Genomic DNA, 17,433 nt, shown 5'->3' on the forward strand with positions numbered 1-17,433 from the left:
ACAAGAAAATGTAAGGAATTGTAATGTGATTGGTATGTGTAGCTGTTCGCTTTTAAATTGGGTGTATAACCAGTGAAAAAGGAAAGAAAAGAGAGGAATATATATTGTTATTGCCTTTTGGGGATTTCTGGACTTGTTTTCAGTCAAACACGATTTTAATGCTTGAGAAGAGGAATACAATCTAAATCTCTCTGCTACACAACAGCGAATAGACAGCAGTGACTGTTTGGGATTTACACTGGTGCAAGAGCATGAAATGTGGAACTGGAAATGTCTTTTTTTTTTTTCTTTTTTTCATAACACCACATATAACCTGCCTGCTGCAGCCAGCAATCTGCAGAAGAGTGTCTCCAGTTTCTGGCTAATTGATTGAACGGTCTTTTTCTTCCTCTGAGCCTTCATTAACTTCCTCTCTGCTCCCAGCTATCATTCCTGGAGAGTTTTAGTAGGATACTGTCAGATACATGTGAGGGAGAGATTTCTTTTCACTGATGAGCTGATCCCATTTTCCTTTCCTGACAAACTATGGTGCTTTCTCCTGCTAGTATGTGACTGGCAGAACTAGGCTCTGTATTTTATGCCTCACCCACATCTTGACTGCAGCACTGTATTAATTTCATTCATTAATTGCAACAGTTCTCTTTACTGCAAGCTATAAAAGCAGAGTAATAAGCCTAATGGTATTATGTAGTGTAGACTCCAGCTCATGTTGTTACTCATTCTCTCAAAGCAATGACTGCTCAGGAGAAGTATGGTGGCCTAATGAACCTCTTTCTGCACTGAGGAAGCCTTGGCAATTGGGTCATTTTAATTTAGATTTCAACACCAATGACTTTGATTTCAAAAGAACACTCCCTTGGATAAAAAAAATTTGTCATCTCCAGCCCATTGGCCTCCAAGTTCCAGCTGCACACACAAACATTAATTGACAGAATAGGGAAATTGCTTACAGTGATGCTAAATGAGACCACAAGTACTGTGCCCTCTTTGCAATGTCAGCATGTGCTGGTATTTCTTTAACAAATACAGAATCTCACTGCTGACATGGAGGAAGAGATGTCTCCACATTATAGCAGGAATCCCATCCCCAAGGGAAATAGTATGGCAACATGTAAGTTGTTTTGAAGAACTAATACAAAAATACACAGAGGCTGTGTAATGGTCCTTTCGCCCTCAAACCAGAGGTGTCTGCTACTGCAACAGAGCCCTCTTGATATGGCTTGGCAAGTCCTGTGCACAGAGAGGACAACCATGGGAGGAAGCATTCCTTCAAAACCTCAGAAGACATTTAACCATCCACTTGGCAACAGCCTGTATCATGAGAAGGTGAAGTCTCGCTATGAACAGTGAGACAAAGAACAGTGGCACATCAGAACAACCTTCTGTTGTTACAAGAAAAAAAGGACAAACAGAAGCTCTTCAAGAGATCTGGTACTCTGAAGGAGCAAACCTAAAAATCAATATGAGATCTCTATTCTCCAGAGTCAAGTACCTCAAAGCAGCTTAAATAAATCAGGAACTCCCGAGCCACCAGATGTACAGAGACCATTGTAGGCACTACAAGGCTGAACTATGCATGCCACCTAAATAATCCATTAAGTTTTTAGGACATGGGTTCTTCTAAAAAGTCTTTGACTTCTCTGCACACTTGGAAGAAGTCAAAATGTCAGGTCATCTTATATTTTCCTAGATGAATAAAGCAAATAATTTTGGAAAAGTTTTTTCCAGTAAGATGCTCTTACTGGAAAAGTATTTCAGGAGACAGCTTGAAGCTTGAGTCTTTCATGTAAAGGAAGAGGCTGACCATCAACTTTTTGTGACTTTCAGAAAAGGAGAATGGAGAGAAAGTAGAAATGACTCTATTATCTCAAAAACAAAATGGCAACCCTCAAATATATAAAATCTGTTTCCTTTTCTATTGAGATGTTTTAGGTTTTGAAGGGTTAAGTCACCAGAAGGGAGCAACTCCAACGCTGCAGAAAAAAACCCTGTTGTTCCACCTGTGAGACCTTTTAAGCGGTGTATATGTTTCTGCAGAGTGATGTGTCTGCAAACCATACCGAATTATCTGATTAGAAAGTGAGAAAAAACAAAGGCAGCCTGCAGTGAGAAAATGAGACTGTGCAGAATCCATCTGCCAGCGAAGCAATTAAAAAGATGGACTTCTTAGAACAGCATTGATTGTCATTTTTGTATGACACTCAGTGGGCTCTGATTCCCACAAATAACACTGATGCATTGCAGCATCTGAAGACAGTGTGATGATCACTATGTAGCTCACTACATTTTCAGCAGCTAGCACTAGTTTAATCCCTAACTAAGCTGTTTAACAGGTGTTGAGACTGAACAGTCTCTTCACACAGAGAGTGGTGCAGAAAGACTTGCTTGTTTGTTTTTTATTTCCTCTAAATGTATTTCTCAGAATGTTTGTGGATATGTATCTCCCTCCTCTGGTACACAATAAAGTAACACCCTAGTGGAAGATTTGAAAAATTTGATGTGGGAAAAAAGAAAATAGGGAAAGGGTCCTCAGTGAAGAAGCACTTAAATTCATGTGAGATAATGTATTTCTTTTGTTTCTCAATTTCATTATACTAATTTCATCACATAATATAAATGTAATAACTGTCCTCTACACCTGAGCATTTTGTATTCATTAATAGTTTGCCTTTGAAATAGTTCAGCCCTGACTTGATGCCAAATCTCCATGAATGTCAAAGAAAGTGGACACTGCCCCCTGGCAAACTGGTAACAATGAATGAGGAGAAGGCTGAGGTACTCAAAAACTTTTTTTGCCTCAGTGTCTACTGGAAACTTCTCTTCCCACATCTCTTGAGTGGGTGGACTGCATGGCAGGCAGACTCAGGAGCAAAGTGCCTCCCACTGTAAGAGAAGATCACATTTGTGACCATTTAGGGTACCTGATGATATGCATCCCAGAGTCCCCAGGGAATTGGCTGATGTAGTTGCCAAGCCATTCTCTGGGATATTTGAAAAGACATGGCAGTCAAGTGAAGTTCCAGGTGACTGCAAAAAGGGAAATACTGCACCCATTTTTAAGAAGTGTAGAAAGGAGGACCATGGGAACTACTGAGCTGTCAAACACGTCAGTGCATGGGAAGATCATGGAACAGATCAACCCAGACAACCTAGTGTCCTTCTATGATGAGCTATAGATGTCATCTAGCTGAACTACTGTAAGGCCTTTGACATAGTCCCCCAGCACCTATCTTAAATTAGAGAGAGATGGATTTGATGAGTGAACTGATCAGTGGATGAGGAATTGGTTGGTCAATTGTATCCAGAGGATAGAGATCAATGGCTCAATATTCAGATGGACATCATGACAAATGGTGCCCCTCGGGTCTGTGCTGGGGCCTGTATTGTTGCATATCTTTGTCAGTTACAATGGACAGTGGAATCGGGTGCACACTTGACAAGTTTGCAGACACCATCAAGCAATGTGGTCCTGTTGGCACACCTGATGAATGGGATGTCATCCAGGGACCTGGACAAGCTTGAGAAGTGGGCCTATGGGAATCTCATAAGGTTTAATAAGACAAAGTGCAAGGTGCTGTACCTGGGTCAGGGCAACCCCTGGTTATAATCCAGGTTGGGGCATAAACAGACCGAGACCAGCCCTGTTGAGAAGGACTTGGGGGTGCTGCTGGATGAGAGGCTGGAAGTGAGCCAGCACCATGGGCTCCCAGCCCGGAAAGCCAGTCATGTCCTGGGCTGCATCCAAAGCATGAAGCCAGCAGAATGAGGGAGGGGATTCTGCCCCTCTCCTTTGCTCTTATGGGGCCCCACCCTGGAGTATTGTGTCCTTGACACAGGAAAGGCATAGACCTGGTGGAGAACGTACAGAGGAGGGCCACAAAGATGATCAGAAGGATGAACACCTCTCCTGTGAGGACAGGCTGAGAGTGCTGGAGTTGTTCAGCTTGGAGAAGCGCAGGCTTCAGGGCCACCTTATTGCAGCCTTGCAATACTTATAGGAGCCCTACAAGAAAGATGGAGACAGACATTTTAGCAGGATCTGATGTAATAGGACAAGAGGCAATGGTTTCAAACTAAATGAAGGCAGATTTAGACTAGATATAAGGAATAAATTTTAACAATGAGGGTGGTAAAACAGTGGAACAGGCTGTCCCGAGAGAGGGGAGATGTCCCAGCTCTGAAAACATCCAAGGTCAGGTTGGAGAGGGCTCTGGGCAACCTGTTCTAGTTGAAGATCTCCCTGCTCATTGCAAAAGAGTTGGCCTAGAGATCTTTAAAGGTCCCTTTCAACCCAAACTACTCTATGATTCTGTGATCTTCTCTGAACTCAATTTTTTCATTCCTATCAGGTTGATCCTGTTTCTTGTCAGGATGATACAGAGACACATCTTCTAATTTTCCTGGTTGTTTTGTTCAATCACAAAAATGGCATTACTGAAACTTGCCAGATGACATGTTAAAATGACCTCCATTTCACTCATTTTAGCAATTTATGGAGATCTATACTTGGCACTATAGTGAGTCCATTCATGGTCTATGAGAGAGCCTAAGGAAAACAGGTTCATATCAGCTAACATCTGGCATCAATAAACAGATGATTGCTCTCTGATGATTTGAGGGGGCTCTGGAGAACTATGTGAAATACAGATATTTGCACTGGCTAGCAGCCTGCCTTAGGAGTTCCCAGAAAAACACCTTCCCACCTCTTGCATTCCACTCTACCTTCTGTTTGGTTCATCTTCAGTCTGAGCTGGGTGCTCTGCCAGAAATCCTAAGAGAATAATATTATTGCCCTAGTCCAGAACATCAGCTGGAAAGGGAAAGTGATCTGGGCAGGGAGTAGCAAGCTATTACTGCTGACATACATCTGCAGCAGAGCAGGTGTTCACTCACAGGTGGGTAGAAAACTGCTTGCTGTTGCTTCTCTAAGCAAGACTCCTCAAGCTGGTGCAGAGAATTCAGATTAGAAGAAAAATCCTTCATCTGCAGACTTCTTTATTCTTTGACACAGTTAAAGGAATTTAGAAGAAAAACTCTGTGGGTTTGAGTGCTTGCTAAGAGAAAAGGAATTAAAAGGCTTTACAGTATGCAGAGCTCGAGAGAAGCAGACAGCTGCCAAAGAGCTACTTAGCTCAAGTGGCCTCCCAAAATGTGTCTGTACTATGACTGCTCAGTTAACCATGTCAGTGGTACAGCAACCCTTACATGGTCATTTGGGGATGGGAGTACACTGCTCGTCCAAGCCCAGCCACCCTCTAAGAACTACAACACCCAAATGGGCTTAAGGTGTTGTGCCTGAACTAGTTATGTGTCACACTGGGAAAGACACAAGCAACAGCTCTTTGCTGTTTCAATTTTTACTTAGCTGCATAGAATTTCAGCTTTTGCCCTTAAACACATGGGCAGCCTTTGAGCTAGAAGGAGATAAAAAAAAAAAAAAAAAAACACCAGAAGGAAATAAATGAATCAGGAATTAAAAGGAGCATCTAATACTAAAAGAGGAAATGAGAAAATACAGAACATGATCCTGAAATGTAATGCACACTTATGCTTTTACTACATTCAGAATAAAATGGCAGCAATTATAGTATTAAGTAGATCACTGTGTGCTCAATACTTGGAAACTCAATTGATTTACTAAGTGTAAGTGATACAAGTGTGCAAGGCAGAGTGATTTTAAATTACTGAAATGATATTGAAAAATTCTATAAACAATTTCTCTGCCTTTAAACTTGTAGCATTTGTACAGCATATTACCGCAGTTGCTGGGGGCGGGGGGGGGGGGGGGGAGGGGGAAGAAAAAAAAGTAAAAAGTAATCTTTATTCTTGCACAGGAGCTTTTGAGTCACGGACATTAAGTTAAAAAAAAGTGGATTAAGCACGCTCCTATTTGCTGCAGCTCTGCTTGTGGGTGCGCTGATGGAATAGCAGTGGACTTCAGCAGCACCCACAATTTCCAGAAAGCTGCTTTCCCTCTGTCATCTCCCGCTCCCGCGCCGCGGCGGCAGCGCTGACAAGAGGGCGGCGCAGGCCAGCACGGCCCGGTGCCGGCAGACGGGCGCGCCGCGGCCGGGCCGGGCCGGGCACAGCGCGGCCGCCGCTCGGGGCGGGGCCGGGCGGGGCCGCGCTCTGCCTGCCCGCCCGCGCCCCCCCGCGGCCGCCGCCTGCTCCTCTCGCCCCGGCCCCGCAGGTCCCCCCTGCTCCGGCCGTGCCGAGCCTCTGCAGAAAGCCATCAGCTGCTCTTTCGCTCCAAGAGTCTGCAAACCTCCGGGACGCATCGCTGCCCCTGAGCAGCCGAGGGCTCATTCTGGCTCTCTTCACATTCACATTGATTCACAGCCCTTCTGCCACAAGCACTTGGGGACAGGAGGCCAGCTAAGAAAGGGGCAGTCCCTGCTATCTCAAGGAGCCGTGTTTCTCCACCTGCTGATACATGTGGATCAAAATTCTCCTGCCTTTACAGGCCCACTGGAAGCTTGCTAGCAGCACCCCACAAATTCTGGGATGTGCCTCACCTCAACTTTGGTCCATGCATCCAACTGCTTCGTTGCAAGCAGAAGAAGGCTAATTTAGGTAGCTGGAAGGAAAGCTGTGTGTCCCTTTCAGAAAACCACCTACTCTGATGGGCTGCTTGCACACAAGGGGCTGCAGTCCTCTGTTCAACATGGACACTTTGTGAGCTGAGCTGAAGAAAACTGCATGTGGGAAAAAGAGTTGGGAGGTGCCTCTTCAGCTGAGATCCCATTCAGCCTTTCCCCAGGGTTCAGAGGAATTTGATGCATTTCCAAAAGTAACAAATGCTCTTGAAAGCAGTGACATCAGTGCTGAGTACCAGAGGTCTCCCAGGACTGTCTTGGACAGTTCCCACATAAGAGGATGTGGGGAGGAGAGAAAGAGGTCAGAGGTCTGTTTGTTCATTCTTTATATGAAGGCCAAATGAGGTAACTGGAGGCTTCAGAAGGTTCACCACAGTTCTCACAACTCTGTTCTTTCCATAGTCCTAGCTTGTCTCAATTAATAGAAAAAGGCCAATAATACAAACCCCAGGAATAAGCTTTACTTGATCTAGTCAACTATTCCAGGTTTACACTTCTGCTTCCCAGTTTAAAACTCTGCAAGACAAGTATGACTCCATCCTAGGACAGCAGGAAATATTCCCTACATTTCCCACAAGGTCCTAGGCTACTGATAAACTTTGGGTTTTCACCTCACATCCTTATGCAGTGATACTCCTTCAGCCTCATAAATTGTGAAGACACCAGCACTGAGCAATGATGAAATGCTCCCTGTCAGGAGAATTGGGATCTGCATAAAACTGGCCAAGGCATCAAGCCATTATTATTTTCCTGTGTGGTGCTCCCACCAGAACACCTGCTGGGATGCTACACTCTCCATGCCTCACCTGCTGCCTGGGGAATGGTGCAGCGACTGCACAGGGAGAAATGAACTTGACATATTGGATTTGTTCTAGCTTTTGTGCTGGACTCCCATGACACTGATAGCGCCTTTTCCCTATCTCATGCAGCACCTGCCATGATATGCCTTGTGGGCTTTGTCTGGGGCCATGAAAATCTCTGTGACTGGACCCCGATGGAAATGGTCTGTGGCCTGCATAAGGGCACTGAGCTTTCAGCTCTGGTCTGCCCAGCATAACTGTGAGCAACACTGAGTAAAAAAAAGCAGGGAGCATGTTCCTTTCTGGAGGGCACCTGAGAGGGGCATCCAGCCACACAGCCACTCCGCACTAAAGCAGAAACCACTGGTGCTGAGGAGGATACGAAAGGAAAGACTTGTGTGGCTCACACACATTTCATAGTTACCCTTGATACTTCATCATTCCTGCCAAGGGCACGGTATTGCTGGTTCTGAGAATGTAGCATGCCAAGTGACATTTGACTGTGGTAGACCTATTTTACAGTGACGCTTTGTATAAACCCACAGTTCTCAAACTGAAAAGGGGGAGGCTTGCGGGAAATGAATTCTTCAGGAAGGTATGGCAGAGGCTTTTCTAAGAATATACTGCATAAACATAACTCTCTTGCCAAAGAGGAGAGGTCAAAGATATATAATACCCTGTTCATCTATCAAGGAGGTCTGATAAGGACATTATTGCACACTCATCTTATTTTTTTTACTTCTAAGTTATTTTTTTCATTACACATTTACACCAGAGTTTCTACCTAATTTGCTATGCCTAAGTATTTTGGAGGGATGCTAAATTTAGACAAATTAGGCTTAGATTCACTCCACATCTCTTTTTATCTCCCCTTTTCTTTGGGGCTATCAAATTATAGTGGTCAGCAGCTGTTGTTTCTTGTTGCACCCCCACTTACAAGGACTAGATTAAAGATTACAAACCTGGTCATAATGTGAGTATGACAACACTATAAATGTGAAGGATAAATATAGAATCATAGAATATCCTGAGCTGGAAGTCGCTCACAAGGATCATCACAGTCCAGCTCCTGGCCCTGTACTGGACAACCCCACACATCCATGTGCCTGAGAGGGTTGTCCAAATGCTTCTTGAAGATGTGGGTGTATTTTAGGGGAAAATGCGTTTAAGATTTGAGGCCAACTCTTTAATGTAAAAGGAACGTTCTTCCTAGAAGGGGAGAACATTGTGAGTTCCTGATAAAGCCTCAGGGTTCCAACCCCCAGAGTTACATAAACATGATCTCAGAAAGCTTGCAAGAAAAGTTCCCTTCACACCCTTTCCTTGGGGCTAAATCTTGCTTTGTGTCTGTTAGTACATCAAATAGGCCCAAGGACACTCCTGTGAAAACCTCCCAGCCTCCAAAACTGGGCGGCTGCATCCAAACTGCTTATCTGGCTGGGGCTGGTACTGGAACATCCTCACTCCACATGTGTGGGGCCCTTTGGTGAGGGCACTTGCTGGCTGCCCTGGGGTAAGGACTGGCTGTCCCCCTGCCAGAACTGTCAGCTGGTAACTAACAATTGATCTTTGAGTTTAAATACCTTACAACACTCAGGCATGGCTGCTGGAGAATGGTATGGGGTCTGACAGGATATTCCTGGAGCCCAGATCCATTCATTCCAGAAAAAAGTATCATGTGGCAAACACCCAAAGCAGCATCTGCTGTTGGTAGAGACAAGTAGAAGAGTTCCTCATATCTCCACCATTCCTATGGCTATGGCTGATCCAACAGGATTAAACTTTATAAACACAGACAACTAGAGTGAAATTCTGGGCACCCAGAATTCCTTTTCCCTGACCTCCCTCTTGAGGTTCCCAACACGCCCAGATTTGCCTTATCCTTTGGAGAGAGAGCTCAGCCCTGCTTTAACCCCATCATATTCACTTGATATGTCTGTCTGTCTCTGTAGCGAACTGTGAGTTTCTGGAAGACATTTCCCTGTTCAAATTAAATAATTCTGATATTTTTCACAGCCCCTCCTTCAGCTCTTTCTATCAGAGAAAAATTACCATTTTGCTAGAAAATTTTACTACAGAAGTCATTGCTTAGAGGACCTTTGAAGTCAAAGCTGACTAGACCTCAAGTGCCATACCGGGAAATTGTGCAGAAATAAATTTCAATTTCAAAGATTTGTTCCATCCATGTATTCCCTGAGGTGTCACTGCTCACAAATGTAAACTATATCACACTTGTGTGTCAAGCCGTATCACAGACTATATGTTTAGGATTTAATTATCTTCACTGTGTATTAGATGTACTGTATACAGTGTGTTGGAGAGTCAAGACCCAGAAAGATTTAAATAAGAACAAAATGTATGCGGTTTAGGAGAAAGCCTTGAGGAATTCCTCAATCTTGTCCTGACTGTCAGGAGTGTTTTGTGTTAGGCAGTATTTTACAACATGTTTTCATGATCTGCTTTACCTGATCTCAGTCAGCATCGTCAAGGAAAGGCAGCACCATCCAGACTCTTTTCTGGCCTCCAGCTGAACCATCATTCTGTTGTGGTGGCACTGGGATTAATTTGGCAGTGGCATGAACTGGAGCAAAGAAAGGAATTATCTTGCACAGCTGCACAACAGCTAATGCCACAACAAGGGGAGGGAGGCACTGGGCTACTTGGCTGGGGATTTGGTGGGGCAGCGAATGATCCTGCCCGTTCTGATAGAAGTTGCTCTTCCATGGGGTCAGGCTGTCAGTGAAACCACACCCACATGACAGGGAGCCTTCCTTCTCTGTATAATGAGACAATTCATGCACTGTGCATGAATTGTCTTTTCACTTGAATCACAATAATTTATACAGTAAAATCCCATTACTTGAATCAATTAAAAGGTGGTGATTTGGGCTTGCCCGAGGGAATTGATGAGGTGGGAGGGTGACAGCTACTTTAGCTTAAGAGATAAGAGTTGAGATCTGGCAGTAGCACATATCCAATGGCAGGCCAAGCCCTCCCTTTGCAGGGAAGGCTTAGTGCCACTTTGTGTAAGGTTGCTGTCACAAGAGGAATCTTTTAGCAGCTGAAAAGCAGCACCACAGTGCCTGCACTGAATGTGTGCCCACAATGTAACAGCAGAGGTGGTCCTGTTGGTTGGTAAACAGCATTGCTCCCCAGGGAGAATTTCCTCTTGAACATTGATAATTGCCAGTAGAAATTAGAGCTGCCTGCAGTTTCAAGTGTACAAGGACAAACTTTCTGTCATATCTTTACTAGAAATCAAGTCACATGAAACATGATTTGGCACTAAGACATGTTGATTGAGCTTCACAATGTCCCTAAAATGAGCACAAGCAACTCAGAGGGTAAGATGACATCGGATAAACTCTGCTGCTGCCTGATCTTTAAGGACTGGAGGTCTTGGTGGCATTGGAATTGAAGAATCAATCTGCCCTTGATAACAAAATACCTTATCATCTTCCTTCCCTTTCCTGCTAAATTATGGTTGCTGTAGGCACACACTCCTGTAGAATACGTCCACCAATCAAGGGGAAAAAATATCCAACAATGACACAGACAATTATGGTAGACATTTAAACAGCTAGGAGTGTACAGGCTAGATGTGGCCTTTATGATATTTGCTGATAAACTGGGCAACTGAGGAAAAGCCTTGAAGAAACTATAGGCACTTATTTGAGTGAATCCAAGCAACAGCAAATGCAGGTTAACTAAAAATGCAGTTATTCCCTGAAAGTGCAGAGCAAATGGATTACCATGTAGACTGCTGTCCATTTTAGTGTAACAGGAAGGACTTATGCTCAGCTGGGGCACCTGGGATACCACCCCAAGGCCACATGGTCCTATGCATGAGTGAGAAGTGCAAGAAAGAGAACATTTTTGTGCAAATTGCAAGCAGCAATACTAAAGCAAGAAGCAGCTGTGTTCCTCTTTAGGGTCAGCCGAAAAGCCTGGCAGCATGAGGGTGAATGAGGCCAGGGTCCTTCAGAGAGGCTGCTGGGGAGGAACTGACTGTGATTCACTTCAGGAGGGTGTTGATTGGCAGTAAAGAGGAAGCTGGCAGTCCTTGCTTCCCACCATGCTCACCTATGGCAGTGTTTGCAGTCACAGGGCACAGAGAAGAGGGAAATTAAGATATAGGAGTGGGTGCAAAAGGAAGGGGAAATCAAAGCTTCTTCATTTCCTTCCTCTGCCTCTGGTCCCTCAGCTTGACTTTGTGAGTCTCAATTCTGTTGTGTTTCTTGGTGTTTGTTTTCCCTAGGGGTTCACCTGCAAGGACAGACCTCTGTGAAGAGAATCCCTCCACCTATTGCCGAAAAGAATTCCTGCCCTGCTAGAGATCCTGAGCAACATCAGCTGGCAGGCCAGGCCTGCTATCCCTGCTCTCCCTGCATCCCTGCATTGGTGCTACCTGGGGGTGTCATGGGTACCCCAAGGACAGGTGGCTGCTCCTCGTCCTTTCTGCTGACACCATCCAAGTAGTTACAGGTTTTACAAGGAACGTTGTGAACCAAATCATGTAACCATTCCTGTCCTCTCAGTTACATTTGCCTCACAGGATGGCAGCATTTGATATCTCAAAAGATAAAGAACAATTTTTGTAAGCAAAAGAAAAGTAGAGAAGATTGATGGTGGTATGAGGGAAGATGGAAATGAGCTCAAAACCATAGAAAAGGCTAAAGTCTAAATAATCAGATGAGTGAGGAGGGTTATAATGGGCAAGTGGAGAGTCACTGAGTCATATTTCAAGCTTGTACCATAAAATGACCTGTAACTATTTCCCAGAAGGTGATTAGTTTGCATCACTCAGAAGTTTTATGAAGGATGTTCATTGGAACTCCATGAATAATTATTTTTTGTGTTTCACTGGCAAATTTGGAAAGTCAAGAAGGCTCATTTCAGTCAGACCAAAAGGAAAAAAAATGATTTTTTTTGTGAATAGTGAAGTAAAACAAGTGATAATTTGGAGGCTTCAAAACAGACATTTAATCCTAAAACTATTAAGATCTGATTTGGATGGTGACTATTTAAATATTGTTGAATATTAAAAAATAGGGGAGTTTTGGAAAAAAAGTTATACTTTGAAAGAAAAATAAAATTATTTATTTTGAAAAAAATTTGAGAATTATTTAATTTGAAATTCTGATTTTTTCTTTCTTATTAAAGAATATGATTGTACTGGCTAAGCTCCTGAAGTGTATTACTATCTCCTTTTGGAGATATCTAAATAGATATATATCTAACTTTTGGCTGCAGAAGTTTATTTCAAAAACAAAAGCCCCATTCCAAGGCTTGACAGTATATCAGGCAAATCCACATTTCTCAAGACTCCAGAGCCTGCAGTTCCATGTGTCCCTAGCTCCTCAGTAGCCCAGGGACTTTAACAAAACGCTAACCAATCACTGTCAAGTCACAGACAAATTATTGCTGCATCCTCTCCAGAGCCTGCATTTGCCAGCTCAGTGCATTATGGCTTTGTACACAATCCACCATTAAATAGCTTGAAAGTGAAACTACTCTGTTTCAGGACGCAGTATTAAAAGAGCAGCAAGAGAAGTGCTCTTACAGAGCATTTGTAGTTAAACCCCTTCAAGCAGGAATGGGCAATGCTGTAGTTCTGTAGCTGAAGGAATGGTAATGAAGGGAGACTGAGTCCTGCTTAACCCCTCTAGCCCAAAGCCCTAGGTACAGAGATACCATGTATTTTCACTGAATCATGATACCTGGCAATAACCCAACACAGGCGGATATTATGAAGCATGTAGTATTGCAGGAACAGCAATTACTAGGCTGTGGCAGCAAAATTTGTTGCTGTGCTTAGATTAATGAGAACCAGGCAGTCTGCTTTCTTCTACTTTTTCTAAATGGCACCAGTTAGTTGCTGACATTTGAAACTCACAAAAAGTGGGTTAATACAATGGCCATTTAAATGAGCAAACATAGCAAAAAACCTTAGGAAGTGAAACTTTCTCAAGAAGGCTTTGCTTAGCTCGAGTTGCTCTTGCTGAAAAAGGTTCCCCTCACCTTTTCCTCATTTCATCCATCATTGGTTCTAGACAGAAAAAAAAAAGAAAAAAAATTTTATTATATGTAAGATACTGATGGGTCTTTTTTTGCAAAAAAGCAGATTGAAAATTGAATTATATTGTGGATGACTTAAAAAAAGTTTTATGAAGATAGATACATTAATTTTCTAAGGAAAATTACCTTTTCCTTCAACATTTCTTCAAAATTGTAAAATCCAAAGCATTTCTTCCTATTTTGATTAGAGTTTGATTTTTACTGGTCCCTATCCAACCTTTGTATGTACCAGATATAATCACAGTGATATCAAAAAGAAGAATTCCTCAAGTGGTGTGTTACCCATAAGCTCATGCTCTTTTACTGATTTTGCAGCCTTTTTTCATAATTTCTTTCCCCTCTAGGAATTTATTTATAAACTTCCTTGATTCTCCCCTTCATCCCTAGTACACAGATCAACAAAATGATCACTATCATACCTTGTAGTATGTTATCCCTGTGGCCAAAACATAAATAATTCTTTTAGAGAATGGATTTGAATTTTAAAATGTAGGAATTTTTTTTCAGGTATGATAGTGGGAGGAACCAGCTAGAGATGTGATGAAGCACTTAAGCACCAGCTTGCTCTCCTGGTGACACTCAACCCTTCAAGTTAATATCTTTAAGAGTTGCTATGATGTGACTGTCTAAGAGTATGAGAAAGACAAAACTTGTAGGAAGCGCAAATACCTGTCAGTAAAGAGGGAGAGTAAGAAGAAGCTTCTTAGCAGAGAGGTAGAGGCTTGTCAGCTATTTCAAACTTTGTCTAATGAGAGACTTCAGCCTCTCCTTGCACATCTGGCCTTTCAGATATTTCAGGGGTTTGTTTTTGTTCTTAGCCCTGGGAAGGGCAGTTGCTAAGTCCTAGAAATATGGTTTCAAATAATTAATAAACTAGGGAAGACAAAGGGAGTTTGAGTTACCACTAATCCAAGAGTAAGGCTTTGTACATGAGGTCAGATTCTGTGGGGAAGAGTGGGTTGAACAACAAATCCTGCAGCTGATACGTTTTGGAAGGTGTAGGACCTACTTTTAATTTGCTGATGCCAGCCATAAAGCCACTGCTTGGCTATAGTATCCACATTTGCAGAGATGTCTGCCTTATGGAGTGACAATATTTCTGCAAGTGCTACTCTTCAAAATCAGAAAGTTTCTTGCAAAGTCTGGAATTTGTTCTACAATCCTCTGCTAGAAAATCTGTATCTTTGTTTTCCAGAGCCCCCAGCCTATGATTTAATACCATGCTAATAGCAACTCATAGTCCTTGCATAACATCACTGTAAACTTTCAGTAACATGCAGTGGCATGGACCAGAGGCAAACAGATTGAACATTAAAGTTCCTTAAATCAGGGCATCAATCCTACAGATTTTAGACATAATTCCCAGGATTACATTCTCATACAAGCCCTGAATAAACAATCTGTGATAAAGCCACTAATTCATTCTATGATTTTTGTAAATAAAACTGCAAGGAAAGAGGCAAGCAGAAGGTATCTGAAACAGAAAAGCAAGGCGTTTACAGCAAAGAGGGATTCTGAAGTGGTCCCCATCCCTCAGTGCTGAGTTTCTGTATTGCCTAGCTCTGTCATGCAAATTTTAAAGAGCATTATTGACAGAGATGCAGGTGGTGCATTATCTGGTCTTCACTAAAATGTTTTTTCACTCATAAGAGACTTCTGGGCAGGTTTTGTTTTGGAATATACTTCCCTCAAGCTAACAGTGACATCTGAAAACACAAAAAAGCTATGTGTACCCTTCACTGATATAGCCGCTCATATTTCTGCCATAACATCCTTTCCCCCCTTGGTGTTCTCATTTCCCTACCTCTGATTTCCACACAGAAGCTGTTCCCCTAAAATGTCCAAAGCTTGTGGCTTGTCTTCCCAAACTCAGTGTGCCCCTGAGAAGAGATGCATACTGTGCTTTACTTCAGATATCTAGTCCCTGCAAAGGCAAGTCAGACAAAATGTGGACATGGTTGAATGTGACTAAATACCTTTAGAAGCCTTAGCTTATGATTCTTGTTCACCTCAACTGCTGAAACAATCTCTTCTGGCCTTGACAAATGTTGGCTCACTGCTGTGCATTGCAAATGTTAGTGTGAATCTTTCAGTTTGAACACCTTGTCATTCTCTTTGTGCTTATCCAGTGACTTCTGCTTTCTGCTACGTTACCAACTTCTCCCTTAATTTAATTTAATTTAATTTAATTTAATTTAATTTAATTTACTTTCATATTCTAGCCCATCCCATTCTAACTATCAGCTCACATGCACTCTCCTGAAATGGCCTCCAGATTTTGGCAAACAAAGTTGACCTTCATTACTCACTTGCCATTAATTCAAAGTAGTACTTTAGAATCTGCTCCATGCCCTTCCTTGGATGAACTTCACTCTGTGTGCTTATGAAAATGCTTTTCTTTGCCAGGTCTCCTGTCTTGCAAACATTCAGATTCTCCAGAACTCTACTGAGCTGGAGCACTATCTCCTTTATGTAAATGTCATTGAGTCCTCTGCTTTATAAATGTTTAATTGTATGTTTATCAGGAGTTGTGCTTTGATCTTACTAGTTCAAAATACCATAATTTATTTTTTTTTTTACATCAGGGACTTAATTAACCCTGTATAAACTGGAAGTAGGACCTTAATTACACTCCTCATCTGTACCATTTAAAAATATTTCTTACCCATCTCATTTTTGATTAGAATGTCATTTCTCACATGTTTTCAGCAAAACTTTATCATTTATTCTTGTGTCCCTCATTAAACTCAAACCAAACTGCTGCAATGTCAGAGCCAGAGACTCAGAAATATGTCTACCTCTTGCTGGTTTTCCTTTTTGCAATGCTTTAAGAAATAAAGGAAAGTGGAAGTAAAACATTTCTCCAGTATTTCTCCAGTCACGGGGTACAGTTAACAGCTGCATTTTAGACTTGGGGGGGTTCCTTTGGTTCTTCTCTGCTTATTCATTAAACAGGCTAGCTTTCAGTCTGCTTTGGGGTGAAGATACCTGCTTTATTCTGTGCTCAATCCCAAGTGATTACTCTAGAAACAAAAAATATGTGGAGCTCTGCTTTGGAAAACTCCTTGCAGTAAAGGAAGGTTGTTAAAAATCTGCCAAGATACTTATAGTCTCTGTCAAAATTTGTCCTAAGATCTTTACCTTGCTACAACTCCCTGCAGGAAGCTGGAGAAGAATAAGGAAGTGTGTGTGAAGACCTTATACCTGTGTTGTTTTTAAGCTCTATGTCTCTATTTTCTCTTATTTCTGTCTGTATCTCTTTCCATACATCTCAGCTCTTACATTTTGACCAAAAGCTGCACAGGGATGGGGTGGGAGCAATACATTCACACAGGTCTGATTGCTACTGGGACATAGATGGCTTAAGACAAATAACATGTAGCAAACCTGGCCAGGTAAGGTCTAGAATTCAGACACTCAAGGCTAACTGAGAACCGGCATCTTTAAAAAGTTGGGAAGAATTTTGACCTCTGTGTTAGATAATTACAGATGCTGTGCATACCAGGAAAACTTGGATAAAAGCTTGACATTATTGTAGGGGAAACAAAGCCTAGCTTCCAGAAAAGAAATATCAATGATTTCACAAAGAAAAAGGACACTCACATGTTCATCCCCATCTCAAATCTTTTTGGACAATCTACTCATCAGCACAAGCTCACAATCCAACCCCATGTGCCCTAAAAAGTAGTGGAAAGAGAATTCCTCAGATAATGCTGTCCTCACATCTTCTGAGGCTGGATTGAAGGCACAAGCTTAGGACTGGAGAGCAGCATTTACAAAACCAGGTTAGAAGCTGAGAAAAAGGCAGCAGTTCTGAGAGACTTAAAAATCAGTAGTTTTGTGATGTGAATTGTGATTCCTTCAGGAACTTAGTCTGATCCACCAAACTTGGTTATACTTAGTCCTTTACTTAAACTAACCAGGTTTTAGTCCTTTAATGGTAACGAAACAGTGTTTTT

This window comes from Lonchura striata, chromosome 8, assembly GCF_046129695.1.
Source record: "Lonchura striata isolate bLonStr1 chromosome 8, bLonStr1.mat, whole genome shotgun sequence".
Classification (NCBI taxonomy): domain Eukaryota; kingdom Metazoa; phylum Chordata; class Aves; order Passeriformes; family Estrildidae; genus Lonchura; species Lonchura striata.